General features: G+C 33.2%; 11 non-coding genes and 2 pseudogenes across 12 annotated transcripts; 3 read left to right on the forward strand and 10 right to left on the reverse strand.

Annotated features, from left to right (window-relative positions):
* The first annotated feature begins 4,370 nt into the window (after nucleotides 1–4,370).
* On the forward strand, nucleotides 4,371–5,993 carry LOC114073941 (annotated as a pseudogene).
* TRNAY-GUA lies at nucleotides 5,906–5,998 on the reverse strand. The gene is made up of 2 exons: nucleotides 5,962–5,998; nucleotides 5,906–5,941 (listed from the first exon to the last, which is right to left on the reverse strand). It is a non-coding gene; the product is annotated as a tRNA-Tyr (tRNA).
* A 1,164-nt stretch (nucleotides 5,999–7,162) lies between these two features.
* Nucleotides 7,163–7,256, reverse strand: TRNAY-GUA. The gene is made up of 2 exons: nucleotides 7,220–7,256; nucleotides 7,163–7,198 (listed from the first exon to the last, which is right to left on the reverse strand). It is a non-coding gene; the product is annotated as a tRNA-Tyr (tRNA).
* Nucleotides 7,257–8,943: 1,687 nt separating this feature from the next.
* TRNAY-GUA lies at nucleotides 8,944–9,037 on the reverse strand. The gene is made up of 2 exons: nucleotides 9,001–9,037; nucleotides 8,944–8,979 (listed from the first exon to the last, which is right to left on the reverse strand). It is a non-coding gene; the product is annotated as a tRNA-Tyr (tRNA).
* A 976-nt stretch (nucleotides 9,038–10,013) lies between these two features.
* Nucleotides 10,014–19,055, forward strand: LOC107004471 (annotated as a pseudogene). The gene is made up of 4 exons (XR_001454744.2): nucleotides 10,014–11,394; nucleotides 17,801–17,893; nucleotides 17,988–18,055; nucleotides 18,138–19,055. The product of XR_001454744.2 is annotated as a 2-hydroxy-6-oxo-2,4-heptadienoate hydrolase-like (transcript).
* On the forward strand, nucleotides 11,401–17,000 carry LOC107004472. The gene is made up of 3 exons (XR_003575083.1): nucleotides 11,401–11,738; nucleotides 16,085–16,202; nucleotides 16,987–17,000. It is a non-coding gene; the product is annotated as an uncharacterized LOC107004472 (transcript).
* Nucleotides 12,009–12,101, reverse strand: TRNAY-GUA. The gene is made up of 2 exons: nucleotides 12,065–12,101; nucleotides 12,009–12,044 (listed from the first exon to the last, which is right to left on the reverse strand). It is a non-coding gene; the product is annotated as a tRNA-Tyr (tRNA).
* Nucleotides 13,445–13,538, reverse strand: TRNAY-GUA. Its single transcript has 2 exons — nucleotides 13,502–13,538; nucleotides 13,445–13,480 (listed from the first exon to the last, which is right to left on the reverse strand). It is a non-coding gene; the product is annotated as a tRNA-Tyr (tRNA).
* TRNAY-GUA lies at nucleotides 14,301–14,394 on the reverse strand. Its single transcript has 2 exons — nucleotides 14,358–14,394; nucleotides 14,301–14,336 (listed from the first exon to the last, which is right to left on the reverse strand). It is a non-coding gene; the product is annotated as a tRNA-Tyr (tRNA).
* TRNAY-GUA lies at nucleotides 15,203–15,295 on the reverse strand. Its single transcript has 2 exons — nucleotides 15,259–15,295; nucleotides 15,203–15,238 (listed from the first exon to the last, which is right to left on the reverse strand). It is a non-coding gene; the product is annotated as a tRNA-Tyr (tRNA).
* On the reverse strand, nucleotides 16,115–16,207 carry TRNAY-GUA. The gene is made up of 2 exons: nucleotides 16,171–16,207; nucleotides 16,115–16,150 (listed from the first exon to the last, which is right to left on the reverse strand). It is a non-coding gene; the product is annotated as a tRNA-Tyr (tRNA).
* TRNAY-GUA lies at nucleotides 17,050–17,143 on the reverse strand. The gene is made up of 2 exons: nucleotides 17,107–17,143; nucleotides 17,050–17,085 (listed from the first exon to the last, which is right to left on the reverse strand). It is a non-coding gene; the product is annotated as a tRNA-Tyr (tRNA).
* Nucleotides 19,056–19,488: 433 nt separating the features above from the next.
* TRNAY-GUA lies at nucleotides 19,489–19,582 on the reverse strand. Its single transcript has 2 exons — nucleotides 19,546–19,582; nucleotides 19,489–19,524 (listed from the first exon to the last, which is right to left on the reverse strand). It is a non-coding gene; the product is annotated as a tRNA-Tyr (tRNA).
* Between the last annotated feature and the right edge of the window lie 287 nt (nucleotides 19,583–19,869).

Raw genomic sequence — 19,869 nt, forward strand, 5'->3', positions numbered from 1 at the left:
AGTGTTGTTTTTGATCGTTATTATTTGTTGATTGTTCAGATTATTTGTTGGTTATTCAGATCTGAAAGTGTAGAGCTCTTTGAAACTTCATGGTAGCCATGGTTGAATCTTTGAGATTGCCGACACACCTGTAAAAAAAAAAACTAAAAGAATAAAATCGCAAAGGGATAAGGTAAGGGAGTCTGGTTTGGTGTTTGTTGGTGATTGATTTGGATTTTAAGTTGTTTTGTGGTAGTTGCGTGGCGGCTAATGGTTTGTCGAAAAAGAAGATTAAATGGAAATGTGGAGGTGGACTTATTATGATGGTGATCGGTTAGTTGGTTCGCCGGAGAAGACAAAGAAAATTATAAATTCAAATGAATGATTTTTCTGATGAGATTAGAGATAAAATGGATGAGATTTAGTGATAAAGAAGATATAACTATTAGAGAATTTTAATAATTAATTATAGATTAATTAGTATATATAGAGTTAACAAAAAAAGTTAATTAATAAAGAAAACAAAACAAAAAGAATATAAGAAATTATAAAAGTTGACGTGGTAATGACGTGACGTTGACGTGGCAGCGAGTGTAATACACTACATGATATGAGAGTGATGGCACACGTCTCAGGATGGTGTTAAATTCATTTTTATATAATAAAGATTGTAATAGATCGTCACAATAATTTAAGCGTGTAACTGACTATTCGAAGACAAATTTAAGGGGCAATTTATGCCTTTTCCCTATTTCAATTGATAATTATAATATCAGAGTTGCATGCAATTAGTGGAACACATATGCATGTTAAAGCTGCACAAAACATCTTAATATTAATTTCACAAAGAAAAATACATGATACATAGTAAGTAGTTATAAACATACTTATTATTCAAAATGGGACAATATATACACATATTTAATTATTTAATTCTGGAGAGATTAAACTTTCTGTATAAATAAATCTATCTTGAATAGTAGATGAATTAATATCATCTAACGGCTATAGTCGATTGCTTAATTTGAACGATTCATCAGATGTTCTAAATATACTTTCAATACTTCCATTATTTACGATGTTACAAATTAGTAACACTTCACCATCCGGAAACCTATATATTGACATCCCTTCATTGGGTATCGTGAAGAATTTAATCCACAATTCTTTAACACCATATTCTTTCATTACCCAAATGAAAACCATGAAATATGTATTAAAAGAATCGTGAATTAATCACGATAAATAATAATTTATTGTTATTTAGAAAAATTAAATAATTTGTTATTAATATTAATAAAGAACATCTTTTGCATCATCAAAAGTAAATGCAACTATATTTGCAATTGCCTCTTTATCGTCCAAATTACATTTTAAACAAGAAAAAAAAATCTATCTTTTGTATAAATATTATAGAATTCTGAATTAAATAACTAAAAAACTTATATTAATAAATAAAGTTTTTACAATATCATCTAAAATCTTGTATCACAAGACACATAATTACCTCTTATTAACTAAGAACTAATCCTTAATCTTATAAATTGAATGTGTAAGGTTTGTCTCCATCAAGAACTAATCCTTAATTTTATAAATTGAATGGTTAAGGTTTATCTCCATCTATGAGTCAATTATGCTATATGCCAATTATGCATATGTTCTTTTCAAATTTCGGATAGTATGTATCGCTAGACCCATAAAATTTCTATCTTCTGAGTTAGGTCGAATTTAATTAACACCGTTTTCTAAACTTTTACCCTTTTAGTTAGGTCGAATTTAGTTAACACTGTTTTTTCAAATTTTACCTTCTGAACTAGGTCAGAAGCTAGATCGAATTTAATTAACACTGTTCTCTCATAAAGTAAGGTCGAGAGATTAATGAATTTGAAGATTTCAAAACATATTAAATTGGAGATTAATGAATTTCAAAATTTTGAAACACATTTAAATCGAAGAAGAGACTTTGCATAAATAACATAGTGATTCTATTTATAAAAGTAATCTTTTTGTCCAAAAACAAAAATCCAATTTAAGAATATGAATTCCTTATACAAGTAAAATTTGACTTCTAAAAGGATTTAAATGTTCATCGATTTTATTTAACATGTAAAAAAAAAACTCTTTCTTTCTATTTTTTACAAAAAGAGATGGAATTAATCAAAATTGTAAATACATATAAAGTTAAAACCTAATGATTAATCTGAAAATTGTGAAATCCGTTGCCTTGCAATCTTTGAATTTTTGGTATATACTTATATTGAAGTTTTTAATTTTTTTTTATAAATAAAAAGTCATTTCAAATTAAAGTGATATTTTAAAGTTCCTTTCGATAATTTGAATAGGTTTTTTGACTTCAATATACACAAATTCATATAGTTGATTTTTTAAGAAACATATCAGTTAGATCAAATTAACACCTTACACATATATGAACACTCAAAAGAAAGCAAAGGTAATTCTATTTAGCTAAGTAATTACATAAATAAGACATTTAAATCAAGATAGAATATTCAAATAAATATTTTTGTACCAATACTAAATCATACTATATTTATAAGTATCAATGTATCACAGATAATATATTGTATATGTAACTCTATATTTCAGATCTTCGATATAATATTCGTTATTTTTTTATAAAATTAAATACTATAAAATATTATAATACAGAATCATGGTATTAAAATTTTGATTTGTAATATTATAATTTTATTTATCGTATTATATCTACCTCTAATCCTAACCATAAAAATAGGGGAATTTTTAAAAAGGAAAATTGTATATAATAGCAAACTAATAACCTAAATTAAATGGAATAGCTAGGGTTTAAAACAAATTATACAATTGCAGCGAAATAGGCCAGCGAATTATACAATTTAGGCCAGCGAATTGTACAATTTAGGCCAGCGAATTGTACAATTTAGGCCAGCGAATTATACACTTGTATATGTATAGCGAATTATACAGTTTTTATGTTTGCTATGGAGCGCAATTATGCAAAGTTTGCTATAGCATACAAATATGAATTTTTTGTTTGCTATATGTGAAAGTTGCCCTTTTTAAAAATGTACAGCAAAATATAAAATATAACACCTACATTGCTTTATTTTCATTTTTTACAAAATTGTTGACAAAACATTTTATCTTTTAAGTACATTTTGGAAAAATTGTTGTGGTTCATTTCTTTCATTTATTGTTTAGGTAGAATATCATTTTCAATAGGGACAAGTGACCAAAAATTGCAATTATTTTCCACCAAATAAAAAATGGTTTCCACACCAATTATTTCAACTTTTAAATTTTTATCTTTTTTTCCATACCATTAAGTGTTTTTCCTTCCGTCCTATTTTAAATATCTTTTTAACTTTATTCGTATTTATTAAAAAAATTACAAGGTATTGGTATTAATTATCCTATCAAGTATGGTTTTGATAGTAAGTAGTATTAAAAAGAATCACATCTTTAATATTAAGAGTATGATTGAAAATATCTTTCAATTTTAATTTTGAATTTATAAAGTAACAATTCTTTGAAATAATTCTTTTAAGCTAAAAAACAAATAAAAACAGGTCAGAGTGAGTATTAAATAAAACTATGTTCGAATATCCATTTCACTTATCATAAGTTTTTCATGTCCATTAAAGAAAATATTATCTAAAAAATAATTTAAACAAATTATCATTATTTACTCTAACGTAATAGTTTTTCCCCTTATACCAATCACTACATATTTATTAAGCTTTCATTTGTTTGCACTTAATAGATGTTTGGATTTGAATGATTTAAACTTTTAGTTATTATAAATACAATTACTTTTATTAATTTATATAGACAGATCTTAATCAGTACTGAAATATCTCGACAACATACGTTAGGACTTGAACATATGATCTCATTCAACTTATTTCAAGGTGTGTCAATTTATGTATTTATATTTATTAAACTAAAATTTAACCACTATATATAACATAATATTCCCACCAAAGATCTAGCTCGACACCCCTTCACCAAGGGTAGGTTTGCGATTGCAAATAAGCGTGTAGGTTTGCCATTGCAAATAAGCGTGCATCTATATTTAATTAGCCAAATAAAAATATTTTACAACTATCAATAAATCAAAGATAAAACAAATAGTTACGTCAAAGTCAAAATATTTTCAATACTTCTCTCTAATATTTGTCAAAATATTTTCAATACTTCTCTCTAATATTTATCATCGTTCTATCCGCGATCACCGCCCTACCACTAAATATAGCAAAAGAAAGGCTAATTAATTTTTATTTTGTTTTTTAACCTATTGGGAGTTGGGACCCTCAAAACATCAATCATTGAAGCATAGTGTGTGACAGTAAAGGAATTTGTGTACACAAAATACTCTAAAAAAATCAATAAATTAACTAGTAAAGCATAGTCTGACAAGAACAAACATCAAAATTTATACATTCCTTAAAAGACACTCTTGTTTTTCTCCCCTCAATTCTTTCTTTTGTCCATTAAGGTATTGGAATCCAGCAAAATCTCAATGATTATTTGATTCTTTATATGTTAATGGTGCTCATAAGTTATAGTGTCCAATATCAATGATTCTTTGATTCGTTAATGGTGCTCATAAGTTATAGTGTCCAATAGTATATGGCCAAGTCCAACTGTTTCAGCTTCACTGCATCAAGAAACTGGTTCCTCAAATACTCTTTTTCAAATTCTGGTTTAAAATCATCCACCACAGATTTAGGTAATGGTACTATAATCCACTGCTGGATACCCAAAACCCATAAAGAAAAAAAGCCCTCTTTAGTCCTCATACATGGGATTGAGCTAATGCTATGTGGCAATGGAGTGAATTCATCAAACCCTTATCATCAAGATTCAATCTTTATATCCCTGACTTGTTGTTTTTTGGTGAATCTTACACTTCTAGGCCAGAAAGAACTGAATCTTTTCAGGCTGAGTGTGTTATGAGGACTCTGGAGGGTTATGGGGTTAAGAAAATGGCTGTTGTAGGGTTGAGTTATGGTGGTTTTGTGGGGTATAGTATGGCTGTTCAGTTTCCTGAGGTAGTGGAGAGACTGGTTCTTGTGTGTTGTGGTGTTTGTTTTGAGGAAAAAGATATGGAGAATGGGATGTTTCAAGTGAAGAGTGTTGATGAGGCTGTTTCAATTTTGTTGCCACAGAGTCCTGAGAAGTTGAGAGAGTTGGTGAAATTGTCTTTTTACAAGCCTATCAAGAATCTTCCTTCTTGTTTTCTCAATGATTTTATTGATGTAAGTCTTGTTTTCCCACTTATATATCCTTTCTTTTATGTTGGAATTTGTTTCTGTTTATTATGACTATCTAACTAGTGTTTGTGCAGGTTGAGTATTAGGTATAAAGATTGAATCATTTACATGACTATCTAACTAGTGTTTGTGCAGGTTGAGTATTAGGTTGAAAGATTGAATCTTTTTTGTTTTAGAGCAAAGGAAGTTTATGTTTTGTGTCTTGAATTTATTGGTGATTATTTTGTTTGCTTGGAGGGTAAGTGGGATTCTTGAAGGTTTTGAGGTTTTCAATGAATTTTTAGTCCCGACCAAGATAGAAGAATTGAGGATTGTAAATCAGTCTCATGCTTACTATTATAAAAAAAGCTTGTGTACCTCATCGGAAGGTCGAGGATTAGGGTATAAGGTGAGTTAGAAGTTGTTCCCTTTTCCCATGATATTCGTTTCTTTTGCTTATTTTTAGATTTCTATCACTACTTGTTGGTTTGGCTTGATATTTGATTACCTTGTTGTTTTTGTTTGTTGCTATTTCCTCTTTTTTATTATATGTTTGGCTTAGTCTTTCAGTAACAACCTCTCTACCTTCTCAAAGGTAGGGATAAGGTCTGGGCGCACACTACCTTCCCCAGAAAGTTGCCAAAAGAAAACTATCAAAAAAAACAATTTTATCCGACCTGCCGGATTCGAACCAACGACCTAAGGATATCTGAAAGGCTTACACCTACTACAGTCCTCCACTCTACCAACTGAGCTAAGGTCGGTTGCATATAAATCCTGCCTAGTGATAATATTATGAGGCCATCTATCTTATTAAATTCCAAGAGTATATATTCTCCATCCACCATTTCACAAAAAAAATGAATTTGAGGGATATAAACTTTGGATTATTTATGTATGTTTGGTGAGTTTCTGGATTTTGGTCCGAAGCATGTTATTAGTTGTTTCAACTGGTTTTGTTAATCATATTTGTGACCTCATGGTGTTCTTTTGCACCATAATTTTTCGTTATGACTCTGCATTTCATTTACTCAAGGCTTACAGTTCTAGATTTGATGTCTACCTATCTCTTTGCTACAACTCTTTTCTTCACCGTCTTTTTTCAAATACACAGACAATGCTGTCTCAAGAGTTTGATCAATGTGTATTAGAAGATTTTGTTATTGTTGGATCATGGCTGTTTTCCTTCTATTGCTATATGAAAATCTGAATATCTGTATTCAAAGATATTTGTGACAATTGGATAGTTGTTTTCTTCCTTATATTCATGAATGAAAATCCTGATTTGTTTATTTGTTGTTTGATCTTGCCTGTATATTGGAATCTGGATGATATTGTAAGTTGGTCTTACTTAGAGAGTTCCAAGAATGAATTTTGTCTTCCATCTACAACTTCAAATATATCAAGTTGAGGTGTAGTAAATACTCTTGAAATCTTTGTTGCTCGGACTCTTCAAAAATGTAACTAGGTGCGTGTCGGATCCTCCAAAATTAGTGTATTTTTGAAGTATCCAACACGGGGTGCAGCAATGTTTTTGGAGTCTGAGCAACATAGCTTGAAATTTGATATCTGATTGGTATATGAAGACATTAGAGACAATTTATTGCTTGTTGGTTCTTACATTGGTATATATAAGCTAGTTGGTGTGTCTGTGGGTTTCTTACTGAAATTTTAAGCCTCTGCCTGGATTAAGGAATTGGAGTTTGCAGGGAATCTCACACTACTGAGACAAGAATATTTTTACAGGGTGATGTTTCCAAGAAAAATGATAATAAATTTTTTTCATGCATCACTTGTCAGATGAAAGAATATTATATGAATACCCTCTTCTCTAGAATAGAAATTATAAAAAAAAATCATACCCTCTTCTCTAGACTAAAAATTATATTGAAGAAGGAGAAAAATATGACACAAAAAAATAATCAAAATCCGACCTGCCGGATTCGAACCAGCGACCTAAGGATATCTGATAGGTTTTACCGCCACTACAGTCCTCCGCTCTACCAACTGAGCTAAGGTCGGTTGTTATTGATTTTTTCCAATGTTGTTGTTTTCAAAACATTAAAAATGTTTATATTGACTTGTTACAAGAAAATGACTAATGTAGTTTTGCTTCAAAGAAGCCCATCTGTCTACCAAGGCTAGGACAAATGAGTAGAATCACCAAGTGTTTTTTTGTCTCCGCTGGGAAATGAACCTAAGACGTCATGACTCTCAACCACTTCATTGACCACTAGGCCGCACCTTTGGATGCACATCCTTCTAATTACTTGCTCTCATTTTGTTCCTTTTGCACCAATAATTGTTCCCTAGGCATACCTTCTGCATTTTTTAACAAGTAGGCATTCGTTCTGCCTTTTCACGCCTAATATCAGTTTAAAGTCCTTGTTGTTTGTTTGTCTATACTCTATATCAACTCTTTCTTTCCCCTCCACCACCCTGTTACCCCGTTTCTCTTTCTCAAATATTATATGTAGTATATACTCTTGTTTTTCTCTTACGTTTGTGTGAAGAAATTAGTTGTTATGGGTCTATCTTTCTCTCTGGAATACCAAGCCTCTGCCTGGATTAAAATTTTTGGAATCTCACACTACCGACACAAGAACGTATTTTAATAAGTTGCTATTGCCTATGATAGTGGTAAGAAATACTTTTTATGCACCTCTTGTCAGAATGGGAGTATATTAAAAGGCAAACCCCTCTTCTCCTGACTAAAATAGTTATTTAAAAAAGAGAGAAAGAACATGGCAAAAAGAATCAATCCGACCTGCCTGATTCGAACCCAGCGACCTAAGGATATCTGATAGGTTTTACACCCACTACAGTCCTCCGCTCGACCAACTGAGCTAAGGTCGGTTTTTATTTATTCTTCCCTATGTTGTAGTTTTGAGAACATAACATGCCTATCTTGCATGTTCCTTAGAATCTTGAAAGTTGAAACATTGTAAGGTGATCTTAATGAGTTCGAAGAATAAATTGTCTTCGATCTCCAATTTCAAATATATGCAGTTGAGGAAGAAAATTCTAAAAAATTGTTTATAAAATGATTGGTTCTGTGGGTCTTCTGGAAACAACCTATCTATCTCCACAAGGTAGGGATAAGGTTTGTGTACATTCTACTCTCCCCTAAACCCCACTTGTGGGAATACAATGGGTATGTTGTTGTTGTTGGTTACTTGTCTACCTTTTGGCCTGAAATTTACAGTATTTCTTCCACCATTTCTCCTCCAAAGAAGCGCAAATTAACATGAACTACGTGCATTGCATCCTTCTAATTATTTGTCCTCGTGTTGTTCCTTTTGCACCACCAATTATCCCTAGGCACTCCTTGTGCATTGTCATGCATAGTATTGGTTTCAAGTTATTGTCTGTTTGTCTATTTATTCTTTCTTTCCCCTCCACCACCCTGGTTTCCCTTTCTTTATCAAATGTGATGTCTCTATATATTCTTGAAATTTGATAAATGATCGGTATTTCAAGACATTTGTTTGAGCTGAGTGCTTGTTTTCTGCCTGGATTATAAAATTTGAGATGACAGGGAATCTTACACTTCTGACACAACAATAAACTTATATAGGTTGCTATTGCTGAAGAAGTGATAATAAATACTATTGTCAGACTGGGACTATATTATATGGCAAACCCCTCTTCTCCAGAATAAAATAATCGTTTTTAATAAAAATAGGAAAAAAATGGCAAAAAGAATCAATCCGACCTGCCGGATTCGAACCAGCGACCTAAGGATATCTGAAAGGTTTACACCCCACTACAGTCCTCCGCTCTACCAACTGAGCTAAGGTCGGTAGTTGTTGGTTCTTTCTAATGCTATGGTTTTGAAAACATTAAAGAATGTCTACCTTGTTTTGTTCCAAGAATGAATTCCCTCTCTAAGCACTGCTGAATATTGTCCATAAGTTGCATGAGCATGATCACTTTTTTTTCTTATCGAAAAAAGTTAAAAGAAGGGGGAACTTATTGTAATGCTTACGTTGACTTGGAGTCTTGATAACATTACAAGTAAGGTGATCTTACTTTGGGAGTTCCAAGAATGAATTTCGTCTTCCGTCTACATTCTTAAAAAATATGAAGTTCAGGAACATAGATTTAAAGTTGTTTATAAGATGTTTATCTACGTTTTGGACTGAAGTGTACATTATTTCTTCAACTACTTCTGCTTCATAGAAGCCCAAATTGTCATGATCTTTGTGCATTGTGTCCTTCTAGTTGTTTGCTCTCGTGTTTTCCCTTTTGCACCACTACTTGTTCTTTAGGCATTCTTTCTGCATTTTCATGCCTAAGTATCGGCTTAAAGTTCTTGCTGTCTGTTTGTCTATATAAACTCTCACTCCCTTCCACGGCCCTGGTGCCCCTTTTCTCTTCCTCTAATATTATGTATAGTACATACTCTTGAAAACTGATAAACGGTTGGGATTTCAAGACATTTGTGACAGTTGAGTGCTTGTTTTCTTATATTGGTATTAGAGAAGCCAGTTATTGTGAGTCTTGTTTTTTTACTGAAATGTTAAAACTCTTTGTCTGGATTAAGAAATTGGAGATTGCAAGGAATCTACAGTACTGACACAAGAATATATTTTATAAGTTGCTATTATCAAAGAAAATGGTAGTTAACTCTTTTCATGTACCACTTGCTAGAGTAGGAGTATATTATATGGTAAGTCCCTTACATATAAGAAAAAAGAAAAAGATGGCAAAAGGTCTCAGTTGTATCGTACTAACACATTACACATGTAGAGATATATGTGCAAAATAAAGTACAAACAACTCCTTTTGTTAATTAATTACAATTCAAATACATTTCAATCAAAATAGAGTAGTCAAAGTTTTAACTTTTAAACATTCAGTTTGTTAGTTTTTTAATAATATATAGAGTATATGTTATTTATGTAACAATATACTTCGGTATGGTATTCGGTATGTTATTTCTAAATATCAAATACCATATCGAATACTAAATAAAATTAAAATGTGTATCATATACCACACCACATACCATTATACCAAAATCATGATATTAAAATTTTCGATATGATATGATATTTAAAGTATACCATACCATGCCCATCCCTAAAACAGACAGCAAAACATGAGATATTCTCCATAATATTCACCACAATTCTTAACTTTAACTTTTTCAAAAAATAAATAAATAAAAAGATATTCACCACAATTCTATCCAAAGCCACCCAACCCCACCACCAAAAGAAGGCTAATAAATGTGTTTATTTTTAACCTCTTGGGGCCCACAAAACATCAATCACTAAGCATAGTGTGTGACAGGAATATAACAAGTAGAGAAGTATGAAAAAATACTCTAAAAAATCAATATATTAACTAGTGAAACATAGTCTGACAAGAACAAACATCAAAATCCTACTATACATTCCTTAAAAAACAATTTTTTTCTCCCCTCAATTCTTTCTTTTGTCCATTAAGCTATTGGAATCCAGAAAAATCTCATGATTCTTTATATGTTAATGGTGCTCATAAGTCATAATGTCCAATAGTATATGGTCAAGTCCAACTGTTTCAGCTTCACTGCATCAAGAAACTGTTTTTTCAAAATACTCTTTTTCAAACTCAGGTTTAAAATCTTCCACCACAGATTTAGGCAATGGTACTATAATCCACTGGTGGATTCCCAAAACCCACAAAGAATAAAAGCTCTCTTTAGTCCTCATACATGGAATTGGAGCAAATGCTATGTGGCAATGGAGTGAGTTCATCAAACCCTTATCATCAAGATTCAATCTTTATGTCCCTGGCTTCTTGTTTTTTGGTGAATTTTACACTTCTAGGACAGAAAAAACTGAATTATTTCAGGCTGAGTGTGTTATGAGGACTATGGAGGGTTATGCGGTTAAGAAAAATGGCTGTTGTAGGGTTGAGTTATGGTGGTTTTGTGGGGTATAGTATGGCTGTTCAGTTTCCTGAGGTAGTGGAGAGACTGGTTCTTGTGTGTTGTGGTGTTTGTTTTGAGGAAAAAGATATAAACAATGGGATGTTTCAAGTGAAGAGTGTTGATGAGGCTGTTCCAATTTTGTTGCCACAGAGTCCTGAAAAGTTGAGAGAGTTGGTGAAATTGTCTTTTTATAAGCCTATCAAGAAGCTTCCTTCTTGTTTCCTCAATGATTTTATTGATGTAAGTCTTGATTTCCCACTTATATATCCTTTTTTTCATGTTGGACTTTGTTTCTGTTTACCTTACTATCTAACTAGTGTTATGCAGTTGAGTATTAGGCATAAAGATTGAATCTTTTTTGTTTTAGAGCAAAGGAAGTTTATGTTTTGTGTCTTGAATTCATTGGTGATTATTTTGTTGATTGAAGGGGAAAGTAGGATTCTTGAAGGTTTTGATGTTTTTATTGAATTATTAGAACTACTGACCAAGATAGAAGAATTGATAATTATAAATCAGTCTCATGCTTACTATTATTAAAAAAGCTTATGTGTACCTCATGAGGAGATTGAGGATTAGGGTATAAGGTTAGTTAGAAGTCGTTTCCTTCTCCCAGAGTTTAGTGTTATTCGTTTCTTTTGCTTATTTTAGATTTCTATCACTACTTGTTGTTTTGGCTTGATATTTGATTAACTTATTGTTCTTGTTTGTTGCTATTGCCTCATTTTCATCATTTGTTTGGTCGATCTTTCGGTAACAATCTCTCTACCTTCTCAAAGGTAGGGGTAAGGTTTGTGAACACTCTACCCTCCCCCAGAAAGTTGCCAAAAGAAAATTATCGGAAAAAAACAATTTTATCTGACCTGCCGGATTCGAACCAGCGACCTAAGGATATCTGAAATTCTTATACCTACTACAGTCCTCCGCTCTACCAACTGATCTAAGGTCGGTTGCAATAAATGCTTCCTAGTTGATAATATTATGAGGTGATCCATCCCCCATTTCACAAAATTGATGTTGAGAGATATAAACTTTTGGATTCCAAGAATGTATATTCTAGATTTTGGCATGAAGTATGTCATTGGCTGTTTCAACTGGTTCTGTTAATCATACTTGTTGCCATCATGATGTTCTTTTGCACCATTATTTTTACTGTACGACGCTGCATCTCATTCACCTAAAGCTTGCAGTTCAAGATCTGATGTCTATCTATCTTTGCTACAAACTCTTTTCTTCCTTTTTTTTTTCAAATACTCAGCCAATGCAGTTTCAAGAGTTTGATCAATGTGTATTAGAAGATTTTGTGATTGTTGGACCATGGTTGTCTTCCTTTATAGCTATATGAAAATGTGAATAACTGTATTCGAAGATATTTGTAACAGTTGGATAGTTGTTTTCTTCCTTATATTGATGAATGAAAATTAGGATTTGTATGCTGTTGTTTGATCTTGCCTGTATATTGGAATCTGGATGATATTGTAAGGTGGTCTTACTTAGAGAGTTCCAAGAATGTATTTTGTCTTCCATCTACAACTTCAAATATATCAAGTTGAGGAAGCAACTTCTTGAAATTGTTTCTAAGATGTTTATTGACTTATCTACCTTTTGTCCTGAAGTGTATATTGTTTCTTCGACCAGTTCTGGCTTCAAAGAAGTACAAGTTGTCATGATCTATGTGCATTGCGTCCTCCTTGTAAATCTCGTTATTTGCTTTCATGTAAATGTTCCTTTTGCACCACTACCTGTGCCCACCCTTGTCTTTTTAAAAAATTTTATGTAGTAAATACTCTTGAAATCTTTGTTGCTCGGACTCTTCAAAAATGTCACTGAGTGCGTGTCGGATCCTCCAAAATTAGTGTATTTTTGGAGTATCCAACACGGGTGCAGCAATGTTTTCGGAGAGTCTGAGCAACATAGCTTGAAATTTGATATATGATTGGTATGTGAAGACATTAAAGACAATTTGTTGCTTTGGTTCTTACATTGGTATATATAAGCTAGTTGGTGTGTCTGTGGGTTTCTTACTGAAATTTTAAGCGTTTTAAGCCTCTGCCTGGATTAAGAAATTGGAGTCTGCAGGGAATCTCACACTACTGAGACAAGAATATTTTTATAGGGTGATGTTTCCAAGAAAAATGATAATAAAAGTTTTTCATGCATCACTTGTCAGATGAGAGTATTATATGAATACCCTCTTCTCTAGAATAGAAATTATAAAAAAAAATTATACCCTCTTCTCTAGAATAAAAATTATATTGAAGGAGAAAAATATGACACAAAAAAATAATCAAAATCCGACCTGCCGGATTCGAACCAGCGACCTAAGGATATCTGATAGGTTTTACTCCCACTACAGTCCTCCGCCATACCAACTGAGCTAAGGTCGGTTGTTATTGATTCTTTCCAATGTTGTTGTTTTCAAAACATTAAAAATGTTTATATTGACTTGTTACAAGAAAATGACTAATGTAGTTTTGCTTCAAAGAAGCCCATCTGTCTACCAAGGCTAGGACAAATGAGTAGAATCACCTAGTGTTTATTTTGTCTCCGGTGGAAACGAACCTAAGACCTCATGGCTCTCAACCACTTCATTGACCACTAAGGCCACATTCTTTTAATTACTTGCTCTCATGTTGTTCCTTTTGCACCAATAATTGTTCTTTCGGCATTCCTTCTGCATTTTTTTAACAAGTAGGCATTCTTTCTGCATTTTCATGCTTAGTATCATTTTAAAGTTCTTGCTGTCTGTTTGTCTATATCATCTCTTTCCTTTGCCTTCACCACCCTAGTGCCCCGTTTCTCTTTCTCAAATACTATATGTAGTATATACTCTTGAAATTCGATAGATGATTGGTATCTCAAGACATATATGACGGTTGGATGCGTGTTTTTCTCTTACATTTGTGTAGAGAAACTAGTTGTTATGGGTCTATGTTCTGCCTGGATTTAACAAAATGGAAATTGCAGGGAATCTCACACTACTCACACATGAACATTATTTTTATAAGTTGCTATTGCCTATGATAGTGGTAATAAATACTTTCCATGCACCTCTTGTCAGAATGGGAGTATATTTAAAGGCAAACCCCTCCTCCAGATTAAAATAGTTATTTAAAAAAAAGAAGAGAGAACATGGCAAAAAGAATCAATCCGACCTGCCGGATTCGAACCAGCGACCTAAGGATATCTGATAGGTTTTAGACCCACTACAGTCCTCCGCTCTACCAACTGAGCTAAGGTCGGTTTCTATTGATTCTTCCCAATGCTGTAGTTTTGAAAACATGAAATACCTATCTTGCCTGTTCGTTGGATTCTTGAAAACATTGTAAGGTCATCTTAGTGAGTTCCAAGAATGAATATTGTCTTTCATCTCCAATTTCATATATATGCAATTGAGGAAGTTCTAAAATTGTTTATAAAATGATTGGTTCCGAGGGTCTTTTGGAAACAACCTCTTCACAAGGTAGGGGTAAGGTTTGCGTACTTTCTACTCTCCCCTAAACCCCACTAGTGGGAATACAATGGGTATGTTGTTGGTTACCTTTTGGCCTGAAATTTACAATATTTCTTCGACCAGTTCTCCTCCAAAGAAGCACAAATTAACATTAACTATGTGCATTGCATCCTTCTAATAATTTGTTCTCTTGTTGTTACTTTTGCACCACCAATTATCCCTAGGTATTCCTTGTGCATTTTTCATGCATAGTATTGATTTCAAGTTCTTGTCTGTTTGTTGATTTAATTCTTTTCCTCACCTCCACAACCCTGGTTCTCCTTTCTTTATCAAATGTTATGTCTGTATATATTCTTGAAATTCGATACATGATTAGTATTTCAAGACATTTGTTTGAGTTGAGTGCTTGTTTTCTGCCTGGATTAGAAAATTGGAGATTGAAGGGATCTCACACTACTGACGCAACACTGAAACTATATAGATTGCTACTGTTGAAGAAATGATATTAAATGTTGTCAGAGTGGGACTATATTATATGGCAAGCCCCTCTTTCTCCAGAATAAAATAATTATTTTTAAAAAAGAGAAAAAGAATCAATCCGACCTGCCGGATTCGAACCAGCGACCTAAGGATAGCCGAAAGGCTTACACCTACTACAGTCCTCCGCTCTACCAACTGAGCTAAGGTCGGTTGTTGTTGGTTCTTTCCAATGCTATGGGTTTATAAACATTTAAGAATGTCTATCTTGTCTTGTTCTAAAAATGAATTTTCTGCTGAATATTGTCCATCAGTTGCATGAGCATGATCACTTTATTTTTCTTATCGAAAAAAGGTAAAAGAAGGGAACTCATTCTAATGCTTACCTTGACTTGGAGTCTTGATAACATTATAAGTAAGGTGATCTTACTTTGTGAATCCCAAGAATGAATTTCCTCTTCTGTCTACACTTTTAATGAATATGAAGTTGTGGAAGAAACTTTTGAAGTTGTTTGTTAGATGTTTGGTGACTTATCTACCTTTCGGACTAAAGTGTACATTATTTCTTAAAAACTAGTTCTGCTGCATAGAAGACCAGTTCTCCTCCGCAGAAGCGCAAATTACCATGAACTATGTGCATTGCATCCATTTAATTATTTGTTCTTGTGTTGTTACTTTTGCACCATTACTTTATCTCTAGGTATTCCTAATGCATTTTCATGCATAGTATCGGTTATAAGTTGTTGTCTGTTTGTCTATGTTAACCTATATATTCTTAAAATTCGATAACTGATTGGTATTTCAAGACATTTGTGAGAGTTGAGTGCTTGTATTCTGCCTGTATTATAAAATTGGAGATGGCAGGGAATCTTAAACTACTGACACAACCATAAACTTATTGCTATTGCTGAAGAAGTGATAATAAATACTATTGTCAGAGTGGGACTATATTATATGCAAGCTCCTCTTCTCCAGAATAAATAATTATTTTTTGAAAAACAGAAAGAAAGAAAAAATGGCAAAAAGAATCAATCCGACCTGCCGGATTCGAACCAGCGACCTAAGGATATCTGAAAGGTTTACACCAACTACAGTCCTCCGCTCTACCAACTGAGCTAAGGTCGGTTGCTGTTGGTTCTTTCCTATGCTATGATTTTTAAAACATTAAAGAATGTCTATCTTGTTTTGTTCCAAGAATGAATTCCCTCTCAAAGCAATGCTGAATATTGTCCAGCAGTTGCATGAGCATGATCCTTTTTTTTTTCTAATCAAAAAAAGGTAAAAGAAGGGGAACTCATTCTAATGCTTACCTTGACTTGGAGTCTTGATAACATTACAAGTAAGGTGATCTTACTTTGTGAGTTCCAAGAATGAATTTCGTCTTCCGTCTACATTCTTAAAAAATATGAAGTTGTGGAAGAAACTTTGAAGTTGTTTATAAGATGTTTGGACATTAACTACCTTTTGGTCTGAAGTGTACATTATTTCTTCAACTAGTTCTGCTTCATAGAAGCCTAAAGTATCATGATCTTTGTGCATTGTGTCCTAGTTATTTACTCCCGTGTTTTTCCTTTTGCACCACTACTTGTTCTCTAGGCATTTTTTAAAGTTCTGGCTGTCTGTTTGTCTACATAAACTCTCACTCCCCTCCACCGCCCTGGTGCCCCTTTTCTCTTCCTCAAATATTATGTATAGTACATACTCTCGAAATCTGATAATAGGTTGGTATATCAAGACATTTGTGGCAGTTGAGTGCTTGTTTTCTTATATTGGTATTAGAGAAGCCAGTTATTGTAAGTGTTGGTTTTTAAACTGAAATCTTAAGCCTCTTGTCTGGATTAAGAAATTGGAGATTACAGGGAATCTCATAGTACTGACACAAAAATATATTTTATATGCTGCAGAGTAGGAGTATATTATATGGCAAGTCCTTCACATATATAAAAAAAAGATGGCAAAAGAATAAATCCGACCTGCCGGATTCGAACCAGCGACCTAAGGATATCTGAAAGGTTTACACCCCACTACAGTCCTCCGCTCTACCAACTGAGCTAAGGTCGGTTGTTGTTGGTTATTTCCAATGATATGGTTTTGAAAACGTTAAAAGAATGTCTGATCTTGTTTTGTTCCAAGAATGAGTTTCCACTCAAAGCTACTGCTTAATGTTTTTCACCAGTGATATGAAGTTATGCAATGACCTTTTTTAGGATTTTAGTTTTGCTCTCGGAAACAACCTCTCTACCTCCAAGGTAGAGGTAAGGTTTGTGTACGCTCTACCCTCGTCAGACCCCACTTTGTGGAATTACTATATGTTATTGTTTGGAGATAGAGTTTTCTCATGGATGTTAGTAGTGAGAAAAAGGTTTTCTCGTAGAGTCGTAGTATCGACTTGTGGAGGTGATAAATGGAAGCATGTACTATGGACTTCTATACAATTACCAATACACTTTCTCCACTAGTTTAATCAAGTGATCACCTCTAGCTTTTGCACGCGAGGAGTTTCAGTGAGATGAACACTGAGGCTTTCAGTTAGTAGAATTTTCTCAGAAGCTAGATGGAAATGCTGTCGACATTTAGCAAATTGATCAACTGAACTTCGATCCAGCTTTTAATCTACATCGATGTTTGGCTTCTCATTAGTACGAGAAGTTTGAATATATTGTCACGATTGTTCAACCTAAAGTTGGTATTTATGTGTTCCCCCCCTTGTTGTGGCAGGTGATGTGCACAGTTAATCATCAAGAAAGAAAGGAGTTGATCGAAACATTACACAATAACAGAAAGCTCTCTGATCTTCCTAAGATTACTCAGGTTCGTATAAATTATGGTCTTATCTCTGCGCTTAAAGTTCAACATTTATCGAATGTTATTAGTTCTCTTACTGATATCCATCTCCTGTATGCAGCCTACGTTGATAATATGGGGAGAATATGATCAGATATTCCCACTTGAATTGGCTCACAGATTAAAAAGGTCAAACCTTACAAAACTAGACTAGCTCAGGCATTAAACGACTAGCTTCGCGTTTTTGTCTGAACTTGCTTTGATGGTGCAGGCATCTAAGTGAGAACGCGGAACTTGTTATAATAAAAGATGCAGGACATGCAATTAACATGGAGAAACCAAAGGAGCTTTTCAAACAGTTGAAGTCATTCCTTCTTGATTCGCGCCCTCTGCCCTCATACTAAACACGACAGTAATGGCAATAGCCACAAGCTGGATTAAAACGCCTGAAGACGACATTACACTGAGAGGACCTTTTTTCCTGGTAATTTGGCTGAATCTCTTGGTTATCTAACTTCATTGCATTTATTTGTCACTTGGTTCTTGCAATCTCTCGGTGCCGATTCATGAGCACACCTGCACAGAGTATTTGTTCTTTGAAGGTAGTTAGTTCCCTGAACGGAACAATACGATCCTGGATATTATCCTTTCCATCACTAACTTATTTCGGCTCAAAGTTTTAAGTTGCATGGTACTCTTCCTAAGTCAATTCAAAACTTTATGAACCTAACGCGACTTGATCTTAAGTTACAGTTTACGAAACCTCAATCTTGGGTAGAGGACTGTGCAATTGGTTAAAACTCGGTTTAAATAACTTAGTGATGGAAGGGAGAATATCCAGGATGGTATTGTTCCGTTCAGGGAGTTCCCTTTAATGAACAAATACTCTGTGTGGGTGAAATTCGAGAGAGATTCAAGAATAGACCCCGAGAGATTGGAAGAATCAAGCGAGAAATAATGCAATGAAGTTAGATAGATAGGCGTTTGATTATAGAAATCAAATATTTGAAATTTTTGAAGATGGAGTTGCGTTTGGTTATAGTTTTTGTAAAGATTTTTTATTTTATTAAATGTACTTTTTCTATCGAGATATGATTTTAACGTACAATCAGATCTGTTTTAAGAGAGTAATATCTCATAATAGATAGTCACGTATAAATTGAATGTCATATTCTTTTAATACCCAAAATTGTTGTTTCACTAATTCAAATGGTCATGAGTTTACTCCAGGTTATAATACATTTTGTTAATTACTTAATATTGCTAGGATTATGTAAAATCTTTTAAAGTATTGTGTAATTATGTTTTTTTTTTCCTTCTAAAAATGGGGGCATTTTAGTATAATACAAGAAATTAGACTTAAATTTGGAAAAAATAAATAAATACAATGGTCAAAAAGACGAAAATTAAACACGTTTTCCATTGATTTATTTCCTGGTAACTTTTATGAAAAATAATTGTACAGAGTCGAGATCTATCGAGAATAATATTTTTTTGCTCGATCAAGATAGTAGTGTAAGATATGTATACAACTCACCCTCCTCACACCGTAATATGAAATTATACTAAGTGCGTTTTACGCAAATCGGAATAAGTCGAAAATCGAAAACAATTAAAAAAAATCCGACCTGCCGGATTCGAACCAGCGACCTAAAGATTATCTGACAGGCTTACACCCACTACAGTCTTCCGCTCTGCCAACTGAGCTAAGGTCGGTTGTGTTTAAATCCTTCGATATAAAGAAATATATATTATTATATCATAATTATTGTGAAGTATGTATAATAAAAAATGGATCGGCCGTAAAATCGGGTCAAGTTATACTTGTTCAAGTTGACTCGATAGTGGTACGATCAACTAAGCTTAATTTGGCCACTCTAAAGCAACTATTTGTGGGCTTACGCTAGTTATAATTATATATGAAATATTCAAGATATGATTCTACTTATATAACACAAGGTCTTCCAAAAACAGAAGTGTTAGAATTGTCAGCTTTTCATTTT

Source organism: Solanum pennellii, chromosome 11 (assembly GCF_001406875.1).
Source record: "Solanum pennellii chromosome 11, SPENNV200".
NCBI classification, from domain to species: Eukaryota; Viridiplantae; Streptophyta; class Magnoliopsida; order Solanales; family Solanaceae; genus Solanum; species Solanum pennellii.